Genomic DNA, 20,451 nt, shown 5'->3' on the forward strand with positions numbered 1-20,451 from the left:
TCAATATTCAACAGATACTTATTGAGTGCCTACCATGTACCAGGTACTATTACAGACCTGGGGAATATTATAATGATCAAAATAATTTTTAAATGAACTAGCTTGCATTTAATTCTAGAAGGTCTTTTCAGAAGGTAATTGTGGACATTTCCAGCACCAATTCACATCTTCCACAATGATCTCCAATTTCCTCTCACTTAACGTTTACATTTTGTGGTGTGTGCTCAAGTCCTCTGTCAACTACCTATAACTCTCCCAAACTAACTATAAGAAGTTTCATTTGCAAATCGGTTGTGATCTAAAAGCAGTGCTTCTTCAACTGTCTGTAGGTTTGTTGTTTGTTTTTTTAAAATTCCAAGCTATTGTTGTCTGACACCTGGTCCTCTTGCTCATGACTAATGCCCAAGTCATGACCCCTGTAAATTATTGTGCAAATTTTACAACACTCAAACCTACCCTCAGCCTGCTCAATGGTGAGTCCACTGATGAAGTACCTGTATGTCACGGCATTCTTAATTTGCGCAGACAAATTTGAATTGCTTCCTCTCATGCCTGTACTCTCAATTTCAACACTGTTCACAGACCACACTTTGAGTCCCCATACTTACCAAGTTCCTTACTAAAACGGTTTTGAAGACTTTGGAGAAAATTATATGGTGGTGGCATTTTTTGCTGGCCCACAGAAGCCTATATTGGCCATACTAGCTTATAGTTTTCCTATAAATAGACCCTAGATTATGTGGTGACAGGAGGATAAATGTTCTAGAACTGCTGTTTGGCACATCATCTTTTTTAAAGGAGCAAATATTTCTTATTTCCTCTTCCTTTTAACATTTTTTTCTCTTCTTTAGTCAGCTACCTCCTTAATCCAACCCCTCACACAAATGAAAAATAAAATTAACATGAAAGCCCCTCACTTCTTTATCCATTCTTGCCAGAGATGGTCCAACCACCTCAATAGATGAAGGCATTTTAGCATAACTCATAGTTTAATTCAACCTCAGGCTTATGAAATGGGTGGGACTAGGAAATAGGAGCCTTTTGTCTCGGATTTACTGGTTCGACTCTGGGCTGGCTTTTGCTGGATGTCCTTCAGCCCCCAACGAGCATGTCTGCAGCCTTCTATTACAGCTCTTCTAGGACCTCTGTGCAGTCCTCCTCCTCCTTACCCTTTCTTTGATTTGAACACCACTAATCTTCCTTCTCTTGTGGAACAAACTCTCTTGTTCTGTGGCTTCCATGGCTCCATGTTGGATTTGTTCTTCTACATCATCTACTTCAATTTAATCTTTGCTGTCTCACTCTCCTCTCTCTCCTCCTTTCCCCAGGGCCTCATCCTAGAGCTTCTTCTCTCACTCGCATGATCTCCAGGTGCTCTCATCCTCTCTGAGGAATTCCGTTATCATCCAGGTACTAATGACCTATATTCTTTCCTGAGTATGAAACACATAATTCCAACTGCTTTCTCAACCTCTTCCTATGTGTTCCTTACAAGCATCACATTTCAATGTAATGTCACTTCTCAAAAACCTCTCCTTACTGCATTTCATATCAGGATACTGCTGACCACTTAAAACATTCAGGATAAATGCTCCTCTCTTTTCTTCATTCCTCCCCTTCAAGCAGTCACCACTCACCAACCCACCACTGCTGTGTTTCTCTAATCATTCTCTTTTTCTCCATCTCCACTACCTTGCCCTGGCTCCCATCACTTTCTTCCTGGAACCATTCTCAGTTCTCTCCAACCCTCAGATCACCAGTGTCACAATGGACTCAGAGCTATCAGTCCCAACTCTCTCCAGAGCAGCCTCTGCTCAGCTGTCCTTTTGCATTGTCCTTTCTCTGAACAGGCACATCCAATTATTCACACTCTTGAATAATGACCTTCACAACTCTTTTACGAGATCCCTGTAATATGATCAAAACTCTTTTCTTAACATGGATTACCAGGACTTCCACACACAGGCCTTGATTAGCTTCTGTAGACTCTTCTACTTTAACAACAACAAAATCACCATATCCCATAGTCCATCCTCACAGGCTTCCTTCACGTTTCTCAGACATGCCACCATTTTCAGCGTCTCTCAGGCCTCTGCACCTTTGGGCATGCTATTCTTGCCACGCAGTTATGAACCAACCCCTGACCTCTGCCTTTATGACGTACTGATCATTTACCTTCTGGGGCAGCTCCTCCAAGTGCAGGTCAGGGCTCCTTCCATTGCATTGCCAGAGCACTTTGCACATGGGCAGTTCAGTCAGTGGAGTGTTTATGAGCCAGGTGCTGAGCTACGTTCTAGGGGTACAAAGAAGATGGTCCTGCCATATAGGAGCTTACCTTCAACTTAGTAGAGAAAGACATCAGTGTAAATAGCATATACATTTATGTATTTTTTTTTAAATCAATGTTACAAAGCACAATAGGTGCTATAGAAGTGTCAGTAGGACACAGTGGACAATAAGCAAAGCAGGGAGCAGTTCATTCACCTTGAGAAGAAATTGGAGGAGAGTAACCTAAGGAAATGTATCATAAAGGAGCTAACCCTTCGGGAAGGGGGAGGAGGAGAGGACATCCCAGCAAAGTCCTGCCACGATGGAACACACATCACGTGTAGAAGCAATTGGTTCTCTACGGCTGATCTTTGACATTAATAGTGATGCAGTTAGACAAGAGGTCAGAGAACAAGGAGGAGGATTTACCTGGCAGGCCACGAGAAGCCACTGCAGGGCTTCATGCAGGGACCAACGAAATGTTCCAATTTCTATTTTTAGGGAGAGCAGCCTAACAACGTATACCTAGCACAATATAACGCTTTGGGACGGGGAGAGGGGAGTTATATATTCACTCTCCCTGGTGTCAAGTTTTATGTCTCTTCTATGTTTACCTTCTCATACCTAACACATTCATTGGCTAAGCAATGAGAGGAGCTACCTGAGGTCAGTGATGGAGCGTGGATTGAGGATTGAGAGTCCGGGAGGCGAGCTCGAGGCCAGCTCCTATCTCAGCTTGGTGAGACATCAGCAAGTCATTCCGGGCTTTGGTTTCTTCAGCTATAAAATGGTGGCTTATTTCAAGACCATCTCTTGCCCTAACATTCTGTAATCCTATAAGGGAGGTTCCTTTTTTTGAATTTGCAGTCAATATTTGGTACTACAAATAATAAATCTGTCTCCAGTTTATAGGGGTGAGTGTCAAGAACTTAGTGCACCATGAAGCACACATTGACCCAAAGGTTATATAACTCATTCTCTGAATAGTGAGCAATGATTCTGGTTAAATTATTCACACGGTAAAAGGACGGTTCTTCCTGCAAGGGGTACAGAATTGTCTCCCCAAATGTTTATTCTTTTTTTTGTTGTTGTTGAGAAAAATAAACAGAATGTAGATTATTATTGTAAGCCTTTAAGTGATAAGACAAATACATTTGGGAAACATTAGAAGCTTGAGAGAAACCCGAGCTTTATCCGCCTTAAATTAGTCGGTTCTCTCTTATTAGCTCAGCAGAATACACAGAGCTCTGTGCGTTTCTCCAGGTCCCTTTCCTAGTTCTTGTATATCTTTTGACTTAGTAGTATATACGCTCACATTTCTCCTCATCAGTGGAGCGTTGGCCGGATGGCTAGAATTTAAAATTCAGGATTCTAGGAACAGAGCCAATTTCTACTGGGCAGGGACAGGGGGGTGAGGTGGAAGCAAAGGGTTCTCTTAGCCTCTCTTCTGTTTGATCTCTATCTTGCTGAGACTATAGCTTTCAACTAGCTTTCAATAAAACATCTTTTTTGACTGAAATGATTTTTTTTAAATCTTTTATCCAGAGGGTTTTCCTTTTTAATTTTATTAAAGTAACTCATGAACATAGTTTGAGAAATCTAATAGTACTTCCCATTCTTCCTAAGGTGTATCATAATTTTTGAGTAAATCAACATTCAGAGTTTACATGATTATGACTATGTTCATTTGTATGGTTTGTGTTTTTTTTTGTTTATTTGTTTGTTTGTTTGTTTGGCTGAGCTAAGTAGAATAGCATGTGTTCTATTTCTTAGTCAAAGTTTTAAAATATTCCTGGAGTTACTGATACTTGAATTTTTTTTCTTAATTTATACAGCGATTAATTCTAAATACTTCAATAGCTCTGTAACATACCTCTCGATTCTATTTTCCTCACAATTAACTACTTTAGTTGTTGTTTTTATCCAGAAGATCTCCCTGGATCCTTTCCTTCTCATATTTCAACCTGGAATACTTGCTTTCTAGGCCTCCTGTTTTTCTTAATTAAAAGAAACATCAAATCAAATTAATGTTTTTAAATTAAAAGTTTCCTCCATATATTCTTCTACTATCATCTTTCTCCACTGATATTGGAATATAATTATTTAAATCCAATTTATTAGAGATTTTGCTTTTAAACTTTAATGTCATATTAGCCTTTTCCCAAGAAATAACATTCACTATCTAATACTGAGCTCAATATATAAATTATCTAATTCCTTAATATACTACCTAGTCTCACTTTGACCATATTCTCATACTAAACAATGTGCTGGGCTCCTTTGTACTATAAAACATACCTGATTCATTTGCACCAGGGCACAAATTCACAGAGTAGCTTATAGACCCGGTAAAGTAACCTGGAAGTGATTCAACAAAATTGAGCTTCCTTTAAAACAAGCCTTTGGGAGAGGAAAAGAGGCCTGTTGAGTAGTTTGGTGGACACAAAAAGAAAGACAGTGGTGACACCATCCTTCCGTTATTCTCTCACACAAGCTCATGCTCTAGGTGGGCGGGTGAGGCCTGAGATGCTGGTAATCCCTTGGGCTTGGGTTTAGCTGAGCATGGACTCTGTTTTCAGTTGGTTGGCGTGTTTTTGAATGAGCTAACAGGGTGGATTCGGGTCACACAATGTCATCTAAACAAACAAGATGGGTAGAGAGGGCCTTGGCCTTCTAATCGTGCTCCGGTACTCAGGAAGAGACAGGACTGTTCTTGACTGGTCCATCTCCCCCAGGCTGTTATTCTTAAGGGGCTTATTCTCATTGGCTCATTTATCCCTAAATCTACTAAGAGCATCTTGTTTTCATTTGTTGAACTGCATCTGAAATGTTTGGGGATATAAAATTAACAGTACTTAGGAATAAAAAATAAATAAATAAATAAAAATTAAAAAAAAAAAAAAAAAAGCCAACTCTGTCCAGGTCCCTATCACGTGATAGAAAGTTCTAAAATTCACAGCAAATTCTGAACCAAAATGCGCTATTTGAAACTTAAGCAGGATACAATATTAGCTTCTCTTTTATCTCTTGAAGAAAATAAAAATAACATTCAATAGGTAAATTCCCAATAAAAGGGATGTATTTCCTGTTCCTTTCCTTATCTCCAAAGTGAGATGATTATAAAAAAAAAATGTAATATCCTATGCAAGAAATAATAACAGGAAGGAGAAGTGTGGTCACTCCAGATGAGTTTCTCTTCCCCACTCTAGACCTAGTAGAACCTGGAGAAAATAATAGAAATGTTCCTGAAATATTAAAATGTAAGAAATTAATACATAGTCTAGATGCTTTTTCATCTGCTTCTTTCTGATGATTTTTCCCTAAGGGTATCAAATGTGAAAAGGCTAGCCTCATATCAAACCTGGAAGAAATGAGAGGGAATTGTGTACGAACTTCAGAAAATGGCAGATAAGAAAAACGAAAGGAATTTGGGAGGGATCCTAGATGGCAGCAGAGTAGGTAGAAGTTACACTTACCTCCTCCCAAAACCAAATCAGAATTACAACTAAGTTACAAAACAATCAACCGAATAACCAGCCGAAGACTAGCTGAACAGAAGTCTTATAACCAAGGATTTATGAAAGAAGCCACACTGAGACTGGTAACGAGGATGGACATGTGGAAAGGGCTAGCCCTGCACCCACATGGGGCAGCTGAGAATCTGGTTGAGAATTGGAGGGATATCTCAGCTGCAGAAGTGCACCCTCGGAGAGTGAGGACTCTTAACCCCATGCTGGGCTCCCCAGCCTACAGCACCAACACTGGGAAGAAAAGCCTATGTAACATCTGGCTATGAAAATCAGCTGGGATTTCGTTCACAAGGGTGAGATGGGAGATTGCTAAAAGCCCAGGTGCCCTCTTAAAGGACCAGCACTCAAGATCTAGTTCACAGATATTCACCTTGGGCTCCAGCAGAAGGACAGAGGCTCAGAGAGGACTGGAGTCATACAAGGAGAGACTGGGTTGTGTGGCTTTGGGGAGAGGCCTCTATTGTGCTACTCACAGATGCTATCTTTCCTGGGTCAAGCATTCCTTTCCATATGGCATCCGCCTGGGGGAATGCACTTGCCCCACCCTCTTGACTCCCAGTGGCCCTGCCCTGCCAAGCTCTTGCCCTATGGAGGAGTCTGCTGGCTGCAACCAGCCTGGGCCTGCTTTGAGTTTTTCTTGGAAGGCTCTCAAGGAGGTTTGGGCAGACTTGGGAGGTGATAGAGACACCCAGGAAGAGTTGTGTGACTTTGGGGTGAGGGCCATTTTCCCCTGAATGCCCTGAGCAGTGCCGCTGTTTCTATGCAAAGCCCTCTCTCTATACGGCCAAATCTTAATCTCTTTTAGTCTGATGAACTCTGCTGGCACCACCCAGATGACTCCCTGAGACCCTGGCCCACTGCAAAGATCCATAGGCCCCAGGCAAGTGGCAGCCAGCCTTGGTGAACCCTGAGACTTTTGCTGAGTTTGAATCTATATCAGTGTGCTGAACGCCACTCCCCCCTACCTGATAACACTGAGCCTGCCTCACAAATCTCAGGTACCATCAGTGGCTCTTTCATTAGCTGAGCCTAGCAGGAGCTGGGAGGTAGAGGAGAACCTCAGAGTGCCTTGGGCATTTTGCTGACCTGCCCTAGGCTCAGTACTGATAGAAGGCTGCTTTAGTAGACACTTTGGCCCCTCTCATGCACACAACCAGGTCCAGAATAGGCAGCCACCTATTGTAGTTCCTAATAGGTGGCCTAGAGCCTATCATAAGCAGCATCTGACATGGACCTACACTGGAGTCCTTCCTGAGAGGCAGCAGAATCAATACATCCAGCGACTGGCTTCAGTGTAAAAGAGCATGACCTTATTAATTCTACAAGTAGCAAACCAAAAGGGAGATCTTGGCAGGCACCAGAACCTGCTGGAATAAGTTCCACTTCATGGGGTCAGCTCCTGCACAGCATCTCATATATCATGGTTGGCATCAGTCCTCACAGCCAGCCAGCCTGAGGGCCTAAACCCACCCATAGATGGGCCAGAAGCAATCAAGATTAAACAACGGGAGGGCTTGCTCACATCAGTCATACAAGGGACATTCCTAGAACACCTAGTTCAGATGATCAGAAAGACTGCACCACTGAGCCCCACAAGATACCTACTACATAAGGCCACTTGCTAAGACTTGGAGACATACCAGATGTACCTAATACAAAGAAACAAATACAGAGAAGCAGCCAAAATGGGGAGTCAAAGAAACATATCCCAAATGAAAGAACAGGGGAAAAAATCCCCAAAGGAAAAGAACTAAATAAGATGGAGGCAAGCAATCCATCACATACAGAATTCAAAACAATAGTTATAAGCTAAAGGAACTTAGTGAGAGCTTCAACAAAGAGAGCAAGCATTTAAAAGAACATGGAAAACTCTTTCTTATGACCCAGTGATTCCACTTATGGGTATATATTTGAGGAAACCCCAAACACTATGCACCCTATGTTCATTGCAATGTTATTTACCATAGTTAAGATATGGAAGCAACCCAAGAGCCAGGTGGGTACTGGAAATATGGGGAACCACTTTGTAAATTGTATGATTGTCTAACCACTATACTATACACCTGAAACAAATACCAAATAATAGTGAATATAAACTGTAATTGAAAAATAACAAAAATAACTACAGTTCCATTTTATTGGCCATTGAATGAAATAATAAATAAATAAATAAATAAATAGTCATTTGGTTATAGGATCTAGGACATAGGGTTTCAGTTATACTTTTCTAAGGCAGTCAAATAAATCATTGGTTAATCAAGGGTTATATGAGAAACTATGTAATTTAATATACTATTAAAGAATCATAATATAGTATTTTTAAATTTAAATTTAAAACTGCATTTTAGATGTTCACTTTGTTTTATAAAGGAAGAATTGATATCTTATTAGAAAAAAAGGGGGACTAAAGATGTGATCTTTAAACTCCTAGCCCACTTTACTGTTTTACCAGATAATGTATTTTTATTCAAGGTGAAGAAAACAGAATGTATGAATTAGAATACTAAACTTAGCAGAAAGTAAAAAAAATAAAAATAAATGAAAGGTAACTTTTGCTATCTAGGAAGATTTTAATGCCTATAAATAAACAAGTTTTATGATCTTATTGAATATTAACTTCATTGGTATGTAGGTTGCTTTCGAATACTGGCAACTGGCACCGTTAAAAAAAGATTGTGGAATGCTGGTCCAGCTTATGTAAGAATGGCCCTACACCATTGAAGAAATCATGACAGAAAGTAACTCTACATTTATTTTGCTTCTTGTGAAAAAGAGGGCAGAAAATTATGATTTAAAAAACGAAGCTTGTCACTTTGTTTTTGAAAAAAGTTAACAAATTTCGATGGGTAACAAATGAGTACCAAACATTTATACATCTAAGGGTTGTTGTAACAAACCATTTACTGAGAGATATGCACTGAGATAACCAAGTCTACAGAGCCAAGGCAGCATGGTCGCTGCAAGAGTCAGATTGTCTGGTTGTGAATTCTGAGTGCCACTTTTTAGTCATGAGGTCTTGAACAAGTTACTTACTTTCTGTGTTTCAGTGTCCTTACCTGTAAGATGAAATAATAATGAAACATACATCAGAGTTTTGTGAAGTTTGAATGAGTTAATACGTGTGAAATGATCAGAAAAGTGCCTGGCATAGAGTAAGCACTTCAAAAACGTTAAGATTTAATTACATTGATTAAAATTCTCCAGAGCCATGAATGGCCTCAGATTTTAAGGAAGTATAGGACTGAGACTGAAATAATATAGACCACAGATCTAGAAAGTTTAAAAAGTGGATCCTTCTATCTCTTAGGATCCTTGTTTATGTTAGAGCAGAGATTGGAATCTTTTCATCTACTGTAGAACTTATACCTATAAACATGTGGCCAAAATTAAATGCAGTTGAAAAGTGAACTTTTATTTTGGCTCCTACTCTTGTTCTTTCTCCTATTCTTTCTTCCTTTTCTACTGGTATAACATTTTTTTCTCAATTAATATAATTTGAATTCCAGCTATTGTAAACTCACAGCTAGATTCTGTATAGGCATTAACCACATACACGTTTTAGAGTTAAATAAACTACTATAGAGATCTTAGAACATGTACAACATGTTCAGATGACTGGGGAGGTTGAACCACTGGGCCTTATAGAACACCTAATGCACAAGGCCACTCAACCAACTCAAGGAGACATAGCAGCTCTCCCCAATACATAGAAATAAACACAGGGTTATAGCAAAAATGCAGTGACAAAGAAACATGTCACAAATGAAAGAAATGGAAGAAAGCAAACTACTGTATGTAGAGTTCAAAACCATGGTTATAAGGTTATTCAAGAATCTTATAGAAACCTCCCAAAAAATGGAAAAGGACATGTCAGAAATTAAGCATGCACTGACTGAAATAAAGAATTATATACAGGGATTCAACAAAGTAGAGGATTCTGAGAATCAAATCAACTATTTGAAATATGAGGAAGCAAAAAATACTCAACCAGAAGAGAGAGAAAAAAAAGAATCCAAAAATATGAAGATAATGAAAGGAGCCTCTGGGACAACTTCTAGCAAACCAACATTTGCATTATGGGGGTGCCAGAAGAAGAGAGAAACAAGATACTGAAAATCTATTTAAAGAAATAATGACAGAAAATTTCCCCTACCTGGTAAAAGAAATAGACTTATAAGTCCAGGAAGCACAGGAAACAAGAGGACCACACCAAGACACATCATAATCAAAATACTAAGGGCTAAAGACAAAGAGAGAATCCTAAAGCTGCAAGAGAAAAGCAGTTAGTTATCTAACAAGGGAATGCCCATACGACTGTCAGCTGATTTCTCAACAGAAACTATGCAGGCCAGAAGGGAGTGGCAAGAAATATTCAAAATGATGAATAGCAAGGACCTACAACCAAAATTAGTCTACCCAGCAAAGTTATCATTTAGAATCGAAGGTCAGATGAAGAGCTTCACAGACAAGAAAAAGCTAAAGGAGTTTATCACCACCAAACGAGTATTATAAGAAATGTTGAAAGAGATTCTTTAAGAAGAGGAAGAAGAAGAAAAAGATCAAAATATGAACAATAAAATGGCAACAAATACATACCTATCAACAATTGAATCCAAAAATCAAAATAAACAAATAAGAAATCTAATGAACAGAATAAACTGGTGAATAGAATAGAATCAGAAGTATGGAAATGGAACAGACTGATGATTCCCAGAGGAAAGGGGATGGGAGGGTGGAAAAAGACTAAACAAAGATCTTATATGCATTACCTTTGGACACAGACAATGGGGTAGCGAAGGCCTGGGGTAGGGTGGGAACCGGGCATAGGAAGGCAATGGGGGGGAAAGAGGGGAAACATCTGTAATAATCAGTTAAAAAAGAAAGAATTCATCTTCATTCTATTTCATAAGTCAAAGCTTATGGTTACTGATGACACCATCTCTGTTTCTTCAATTCTCTTTGAGTAATTAAGACAAATTACTTGCATAGGAGAACAGGGGTGCTCTTGTAGTCAACATGCAAGCTGGTTGAAAAAGGGCACACGCCTAACGGAAGTTTATTTCCAGGTGCCCATATGAGTTAAGTGGTTACCAAATGTTGTGTCTTAAAAAGTTCTGGGTGGGATCATGTCTCCAGAATATCTGCACACTGACCTCTGCTCTTGGAGTGATTTAAATCCTTACACCCTGCTGGGTCTTCCCCACTGTGATTCATGGTTTGGCTGTAATAAAGGGGTGATGAATCATGCCCTCTCTCTGATTTGCAGCTGCTTCTACTGAGTGATTTGAAATATAGTTGTTTTATTTATTTTTAAATATTTTTTTTTATTGATTTCAGAGAGGAAGGGAGAGGGAGAGAGAAATAGAAACATTAATGATGAGAGAGAATCGTTAATTGGCTGCCTCCTGCACTCTCTACACTGGGGATCCAGCCCACAACTCTGGCATGTGCCTGAAGGGGAATGGAACCATGACTTCCTGGTTCATGCATTGGTGCTCAAGTCATTGAGCCATGCTGGTCGGGCTGAAATACAGTTGTTTTAAATGATTATCAAACCCGGCAATTTAGGTACACTATTGCTGTTAAGACTGAAAATCAAAAGTCTTCTAAAAATATCATAACTGTGTATCTAGGAATTACTTATAAGAAAATATAAAATAGTTAATTTGCTAGTCAAATATGTAAAAAAAACACCCACAAGTTAAGCAGAGAAAATAAACAGAAATTCCAGGGTCAATATAAATATTGTATCCGCCAGACCATGCTATCCCCAGCCTGAGCTCTGTGCCCAAGCTGATGTCTGCCTCTCGCAGACGGAGCCCTGCGCAATCTTTGCGCCAATGAGAGCCAGATGTCATTCCAATTCTTTCTCCAGAGGAGAGTGGAAAAATCAGGAAATGGCTTATTCGGAGCCCAGTTCCCAGCACTAAGCCCAATACCTGGCACAGTGCCTGGCCTATAAAGTAGGCCAGTAAATATTGATTAAGTGAACAAATAGGCCGCCACCCCCATAGCCAGTATCGAGCGTGACTTGGGATGGATTTAGCCTCTTGAAGCTCCTTATATGCGTTAATCTTGTTTCCCTGCCTGCCTCTTACCCTGTGTGGCTGACTGTCCCAGCTGACGCTTTGGATCCCGTCACCTGCTCCTGGTTTCCTTTCCAAACTCCCTGGGAGGATCATGGGATAGTCTGGAACGCCAGCTAAGGTGGAAAGTGGGGACCTTACTTGGGTCCAACAGTTCCTTGTCCCTAAGTCAGGCCTGTTTCCAGGGTTTCTTTTGTTGCCCGGGAACCTTGTGATTAACAACCCTAACATTGAGAATCCCTTCTCCCCAAGGCTCTGCTCTGCCTTCTGACTCATTCTTTGGACACTACTGCCAGAATCTTCTCCAGGTTATGACTCAACATTGACTCTTTTGGCCACAAGGTATTTTACTCTCATGTGTTTTTGTGATTAAAATCCAAGTATGAGATCTACATGAATGTGTTTTTACCAAAGATTTGCTCAGTGCTCCAAAGACTTGAATTTACTTGGTCTGCTCTATTCTTGGTTTTCAAACAGCCAAGAATTCCTCTCTTTGTGAAAGAAATTGAAGTTACCTCTCTGTTAGAAGAAATCCTCCTTTCCTCATTTGATTTTATGGGCTGCTTCGAGTGTGTGCTGAATTCTGCCTCTCACTTCTAATCAATCTTTACAGTTTCTTTCCTTTCCATTTCTTTTTTTTTTTCTTGTTCCCATTTCTGCCATATCAATGAAGGCTTGTGTTACCTCTTGCCTCAGTTATAATACCTCCTACATGACCTTCTTACTTCTTATACCAGTTCTTACTGGCCCCAGCCCTTATTATCTATGGGGACTGAAGCAAGTTGCTTTTGCCCTAACCCTTAGTTTCCTCATCTGTCTAATAGGCATATTCTAGTATTGCCTTGTAGTGTTATGATAAATGTAAGCTAATGTCCTGTGTTCCCTCAGGCTATAAATCCAGGTGCTACTTAAAAATCTTAATAGCTCTCATCCTCTCTCAAATATTTCAGGAAACCCACAAAATGGATGAACTCAATGACTACTGAATACTCTGTGCCAGTCACTGATCTGGGCTATGGGGACACAGTAATAAACACATAGACCTGGACACTGCTGTCATGGTGATGAGTGCTATGGGGAGAAAATTGGGGTGGGTGTACAAGGGAGTGGGAAAGGAGGGGGGGGGTGTTCAGTTTTATACAGGGTGGTCTAATCGAAAAGGTATTGTTTGTGCAGAGCCATTAGTGGGCAGATCTTATCTTTGTTCTTGAATTGACCATACCATCATTTATTTTTGCAATTAGCTTAGCCAGAAGCCATGATGTTGGCTCTGGCAGCACCACAGTGAGCTGGAAGCACACATCAGTGCCTCCTATGGAGCCCTGCATTGTTCCCCTAGTCAACAATGCTTTAGAAAAACAGGAAGTAAGAGAGCCTATTTTTTTCAGCACTAGCACTCGAGGTGAAGTGTTACTGAACCAATGTCAGCTCACCTTGCCGCCAAGTTAGACGAAGACTTTTCTATCACCACAGCTGACCCCGTGGTGCTGCTTTTGTGGGAAATTTAGGGCTGACTATCCCTGTGACGCCTGTCAGCATCCTCTTTCAAAGTGCAAGAGGAAAAGCTCTCTTCTGGGTGCTCCTCTCCGTTACCCTGCCCCCACCAATAGGCCCTAGGGCATTGCAGAGTTTCATAAAATGGCTCTTTCTATTACACAGAGGTCCTTCTTTGTTTTCTTCTAGAAGATATATACTGTACTTGCCCTGCCCCATGACAGCCAGACTGGCCATAGCCTTCCAGGACTGAGGCCCAGCTTGACCATTGCAGACATCTTCCTCAGCAAACGATGTGCTCCCTGGGGGCCACATATACCACCCTACAATCTGCCTACCTCTGGCACTTCTCCCAGACATATTTATCCATGACTGACACCCTACTGCAGCCTGGATTTGAGTTCTCTCCCCCAGCAAACTTCTCAGCCCCCTTATAAATCAATGGATGCCAATCATTGCTTGAGGGGGAAGGATATTGTCTTGCTTTGCATCAAAGACATATCTGTCTGAATTCTGGCTCAGCTGGGCCTTTGTATTACACAGTGACTAGAAACACTCTTTATAAAGTGACTGCAGGATTCTTCTATAGAGTAGATGCTCAAAAATTAGTACTCATAATTATCTGGGTAGTTGAATTGTGGAAAATTATAAATTTATTCTTTATAATTTTTATTTTCAAAATGCTTTACAAAATTATGTATCCTATATTCAGAAGCAAATTCTTAAAAACACACACACTACTCTAGACACATAGCTGTTTCATACCCTTATTTTTCATCTCAGCTTCTCAGAAGAGTAGTCTTATACTCACTCTTTCCACTTCCTCAACTTTCTTCTATCTGGTTTCACCAACCATCCTTCTAAAATTGCTCTCACCGAAGCCACCAACTATTTCTTAATGTCATTCCCCCAGGAATATATTGGTGAGCTGGGAAGGGAAGGCACCCTCAAGTAAATGATAACATGGAGCAGAGTAGACTTGAGTATAAAAGGCAAGAGGGCAAGAAGTGAGGCCATTTCATCCAAGCTAAAAATATGATCCAGGGCCAAAGCTAAACCCAAACACTCACCTTGTCCAAGAGTCAAGCAGTCTAGTTAGGAGTCAACTCACCTAAGTAGAAGAGGGAGTCCAGAAACAAGCCCACTTCAAACAGGTAACAAGCTGAGAAATCAAGGTAGTCCCAGAGGAAGAGTACAAGGCAATGGCAGGCCAAGAGGAATTCCACACTCAGCAAGTTACCAGCTGCATTTGGCTGGCTCTCCTGGGAATGCATGATGAAAAGTCCTAATCTACCAAGTCACTGTTGAGAGATGAGAGATGGGCTCCCAGGAGCACTCCTATACTGGATATGTCAACAAAGTGCCTGCCACACCCAACTTCCTCTTCAAGATGAAACTGCCCCACCCACAGCCCCCTGTTCTGAGACGCAGAGCTAGGTTGTTCTTTAGCCAAGGATGGCTCCTGATTGGACCAGGGATTGGCCTTTGACATGAGTGTTGCCCCTCCAAAAACCAGGGCACAAATGGAAAAGATGAGTTAAATCAGCTTCAAAAGATGAGGTCAATCAGATTCTCTCATTCTGGGATTTGAACTGAGAAACATGAAGATAATGAGGAAGCCAGCCATGAAAACTGAAGTTGAAATGAAGTAGGGACCGTGGAGGACTATGGTCATACAAATCAAAGCTCTGAGGAGGCAGAGCAATAAGATAAGATGGCAGAATTTATAAATAAGCAGCAAGCATGCAGAAGAGAAAATACACAAAGTGTAAACAGCATGTGTTAATTGGAATAGGATAGGAAAAAAGCAAACTTGCAAAGAATAGTTAAGAAATGGCATACCACTGTCATGAAGATGTATTAAAGCTACCTTCCTGCCATCCAGATTTACTAAGGTTCTTGTGTGTTCATCAGGCCAAACCCAACTTGCTGGGCTCCCTTGCTAGTGTTTATTAGGCTAATGTTTGTTAATGAGCGAGGTGGTTGTAGATGTTAGGGATCTTTCACTGAACAAAACAGGGAAGCAGTTAGAACAAATCCCTCATTTCTTCAGGTAAGATCTCTGTTTCAAATTAAAATGTGCTTTCATTCTTTCCCATAATCTCATTGGTGTGGTCATCCATGGTGTCATAATGAGTCTGCTCCCTCTTGGGAACACAATTCATGCTTATTTCCCCCATCATCATCAGGGGGACGGTTGCATAATCAAGAGGAGAGAAATGATTAGAGGCTAAGAGATTGGACATTGAGAAAGCCAGCTAATGTATGAGAGGGCAGCAGAGTAGCTGAATGCCCAAGCTTTAAATGAACCGAGGTTCAAAATTTGGCTCGATTACTTACTCATTATTCTTTGGTGAGTGAGTTTCCTCATCAATAAATTGTACGTAAAAATAGTATCCTATTGCACTCTTGTAGGATTAAGTGAGAAAATATATGCAAAGCATTTAGCCCATAGTAATGATAGTTGTTGCTGGTGGTATTATCAACAATGCTCTAGCTTGTGCTAGGGGGACAATTGGATGGCATCCTGTATTCAAACCTTTTCTCTGTACCAGCATATGGTACATTCATCAAAGTTCCTTCCATTAGCACACATCTTCCCTAGTCCTATCTAGTTGCAGAAGTATCAATAGTGTTGGGAAGAAGTGGTGCTCAAAAGTGTAAGGATGAAAACCATTGTTGCACAGGAAAGCAGTTCTGGGAGGAGGGAAACAGTAAATTCTGAAATCAAAGTCTGTGGCAGAGACACTAGCCAGAGCAGCCAGCTGTGTGGGAGAGGTAGAAGAACAGGGATAGTGGGCAGGTGGACATGGACCTGACCGGTCCAAAGGCTCTGGTTGGAAAGCGGTGCTTTGACCGACCATGGAAGTAGGAACTCTCTTTTACCCCGTGAGGATACAGTGGATGGAGTGGATGGAGGAGCAATACGGGGAGGGAAGCATGCCATCTTTATAGACCTGTCACAGCCAGGACAGTCAGAACTGGACAGCAGGGCATAGACAGAGTGTTGGAGGCACATGCAGATCACGAGTCACAGCTGCTCTTCAGGAAGCCCGGGTTATCTTGGCTTGAGGTCTAAGTGTTGTCATGGTAGTATGCCAGACACATGTGTTGAGAGGGCCATGGATTGTGTTTCGGTAGCAGAACAGATAGGTGGCTGAGCTGATGCTGCCTTTGGGCCTTCCTGACAGGATGCATACCACGCTGCTCATACAGAGGCCTTCCCGGTATTTGTACTCCTCTCAGAGATGAGTCTAATACTCAAGCCAGAGTCTCCCCTGGGTGAGTCCCTCTGCTGCCCCTTGTCAGGCTTACCATATCAGCCATTGCTCTGTGGTGCTGTTGCTGGCTGTGTAGCTGATGGAGCACCTGAGTAAGGCACATGAGGTGAGGAGCCACCTGCATGGCATGAGCTGAGCTTCCAGGTTTGTTTGAAGCCACTGCAGACTGAGCTCACTGTCTTGCTTTAGAGCCTTTAGCCCTGGAAGACATCTTGACAGCAAGCCATTCTCCTTCCCAAACAGGGATCATGAAGGACATGGCAGGGCTCCTCCTCTGTCAGGATGGCCCCACCACAGCTGTCCCAGCACCAGTCCCAACAGTGTAAAGTGGAACCAAATTGGGATCAGGATGCCCAGAGTTGGCACACAGGTTAAGAGGATATACTTTGGAGCTGGACTGCTCACATTCAAATATCAGCTTTTACTTCTTAGCAACTTTTTTTTTTTTTTTTTTTTTTTTTTTTTTTTTTTTTTTACCTATGTGAACTTAGAAGAATTACCTTACCTCTCAGTCTCAGTTTCCTCATCTATAAAATAGCATAATGGCAGCACATATCTCATAGCATTATTAGGAGCATTAAATTTGTTACTGTAAGTCAAGTCATTAATAGGGTGCCTCGCACTCAGTAAGTTCCTGCTAATGGAACTTACTGGAGCAAAGGTGAAGGGAGTCTGAGTTGCTTGAGAAATGGTGTCAACCTCAGCACATCAGACCAACTTCCTTCTCTTTTTTAGGAGGTCAGGAGGTCATTATTGGGTCAGCTACACAGAAAACAACAAATTGCTATCAAGCATATCTTGGGATGTCTAGGTGTCCTCAAACGACCAAGGGGTCTCAGTCCAGAATTATAGACACTTTGCTAGAGTAAACTTGGTCCAGAAATGCCACACATTTGTGGAGACTGTGTTGGAGGTGCTGATGCTTCAGGAAATCCAGGACTATTGGAGTAGAACAGTGTTTCCCAAACCTCTCTCATGATAAGAATCACCTGGTGGAGTTGTTAAACTACAGATCCCTGAATCCCAACTAAGAAATGCTAAACTAGAATTTTGGGGAACATATAGGTAAAATTGTATACTCTGAGAGCACTAAGTTAAGTATACAATTTTACCTATATGTTCCCAAAATTCTAGTTTAGCACTTCTTAGTTGGGATTCAGGAATCTGTAGTTTAACAACTCCACCAGGTGATTCTTATCATGAGAGAAGTTTGGGAAACACTGGAGTAGAGGATTGCCTGAGGCATGGTTGGGCACGGTATGTGTGGAAGTTTTCAAGAGTATTAGAACATGGTTGAAGAAGTACAAAAACCATCCTCGCCGAAACTTATATTTACAAGATATGTCTTGTATTTATATTAACTGCTGGCGCTGGATTAAAGAGCATGGCCACTGGGAGGATGACCTCAAGACAGAGATCCTGCTCTGACAACAGGCATTGCAAGACTTAGCAAGGTTTGACCAGCAACCTGTGATTTCAAAGCCAGCAGCCCCACTGTCAGTAGTTTGCCACATCTACAGAGCACATACAGCAGCCACCTTCTGAGACCACACCCCTCATTTCCCTTCTGGAAAGCTGAGTTGCTGAGAATTAGCAGGAGACACACACAGCCTGACCTCACTCGCTTAGGTAGGAATAGGTAGTTACCAAAAGCAGGGATGTGGCGAAAGGCTGGATTTCCTAAGCTGAGAGAGCAGTCCAGAATCTCAGACATGTACACAAGTAGAATCCAGAAGCCAGGTCACAAAGATCTACCTAAACGGGTCAAAACATTAAGACAGTGTCTGGGAACAGAGGTCAAAGAGAGTGAGCCAGGAACAGGTCAATGTTTCTCAAGTCAGCACATGACTAGCCACCTGTGGTTCATTTTTTTAATCCCTGGGGTTCTGGGTGGGAATGTGGCTGGTTACAGAGGCTTCTGTGAGGTTAGAGATATTGTCAGGTATGAGGCCTGACTGGCAACACTAAGGACATTTCCCAGCACAGACTGCTGTCCCTGACTATGTTACACTCTCTTTTTGTTGTCACTCTCTAAACACTTGGCTTTCATAATTTGTACTCTTCTTGTTTTCTCCTCCCTGCTTGCTTGCCTTTTTTTTTTTTTTTTGTCTTCTTCAAGGGTTCTTCTTCCTTATCCTTAAACATTTATATTCCTCAGGACCCTGCCCTTGACCCCCTGCTCTTCTCTTCTCTTTCTTTTCCATGGTGCCTGGATGTTCTCATTTGCTGTCATGGTTCCATCTAAGAGCATATTTGATTGAAATGTAGACTGTGAAGACAAGGCACTTGTAGTGAAACTTCGGTGACTTTTTTTTTTAAAGCTTCTTTGGGCTTTATACACCATGGAGGTAAATAATACCAACTACTTTGTTGGATTGTTACGGGCATTAAATAATGTATGTAAGTTGCTTTGCATAATGCATGACATAGTAAGTGCTCAATAATATAATTGTATAGCTATTATGTATTACTACTTACATGCTGATGAATCTCAGATCTTTGTTTCTAGTTCATTATCCACTCGGGAACCATACTCTTATATCCATGTGTTTACTGTGTATTTCTACATGAATGTTCCAAAGACACCTCATGTTTATTGGTCAAAAATAAAACTGGTCCTTTCTCCTTCTCAATATCCTCCTTTTCTCTATTCTCTACCTCAACTGTTGGCACTATCATTCATCTGTCACCTATGCTGGAATCCTGGAAATCATCCTTGACTCCTATCTTTTCCTTGACACTCGCCATCTACCTCTGCTCTTAATCAAATCAAACTTTAGAATCTGACAATTTTGCCTCTTCAACTTTTTAACTTTATATTCTTCTCCCATTTCTTTCTTTCATTTTAAATCCTTACCCAAGGATATGTTGTTGTTGTTGTTGTTGTTGTTTTATTGATGAGCGAGAGAGAAACATTGATGTGAGAGAGAAACATTGATTGGTTGCCTCCTGTACACACCTTGACTAGGGATCAAACCTGCAACCTAGTTATGTGCCCTGACCAGGAACTGAACCCACAACCTTTTGGTATACAGGATGATGCTCCAACCAACTGAGCCACCTGGCCACAGCTCTTCCCTCACTTCTTGATAAAAATATCTTGACAAGGTAGTAATTCAAAGCCAAGGCCCTGGCATGATGAAAGTCATGACATTGGTGGCAAAGACAGATTCCTGTGGTAGATTATATTATTGTTCAGAATACTCACATCCCTGCTATGGGCCTATAGGAGAAATATACATTTCTGCTCCATTGACTTCTGACTTGGCTATTGACTTGCATTGGCCAATGGAATGTGGGCATATTTGATATGTGCCAATTCTCACCAGTTATGAGCAATTCTAAGCAGAAACTATGAGTTAGCATGAGGTTCCACTGTTTCCCTTTTCTCCTACTGTGACACTACTATGTTTCCAATATAGTCTGCTCCTTCAGCCTAAACACCAAATACAAAAGATAAAACAGGGCAGCAGCCAATACATGATATACACACAACATGAACAGAAAATAAATCTTTTTATTGTTAGAATATTAAGATCATTTGTCACTGCATCATAACTTAGCCTAAACTGATGGATACAACTCCTTCTAGGATTATGCATAGAATATTTGATGCTAATGTACAATGATATGGAAATCAGTGAATTATAATGATGTAAGGCACAGTGTTCTCCAACATAGTAAAAATGAAAACTACACGTGCTATCAAGAATCAAAGATACTTCACACATGAAAATGTTTCTTCTGGTCAGAGTTCTATTTGGCAAAGTAAATGTTTACCATTTTGAGGAT

The 20,451-nt window shown here is 41.0% G+C and overlaps 1 long non-coding RNA gene across 1 annotated transcript in view; it reads left to right on the top strand.

Moving 5' to 3' along the window:
* Nucleotides 1-20,451, top strand: part of LOC311612958 — a 57,665-nt gene that overhangs the window by 18,335 nt on the left and 18,879 nt on the right. Inside the window, exon 2 of the long non-coding RNA XR_014793388.1 lies at nucleotides 12,137-12,226. This is a non-coding gene — a long non-coding RNA (uncharacterized lncRNA). The remainder of the gene's footprint in view (nucleotides 1-12,136; nucleotides 12,227-20,451) is intronic.

Source organism: Pipistrellus hanaki (genome assembly GCF_964339955.1).
Source record: "Pipistrellus hanaki genome assembly, chromosome: 18".
Taxonomy (NCBI): domain Eukaryota; kingdom Metazoa; phylum Chordata; class Mammalia; order Chiroptera; family Vespertilionidae; genus Pipistrellus; species Pipistrellus hanaki.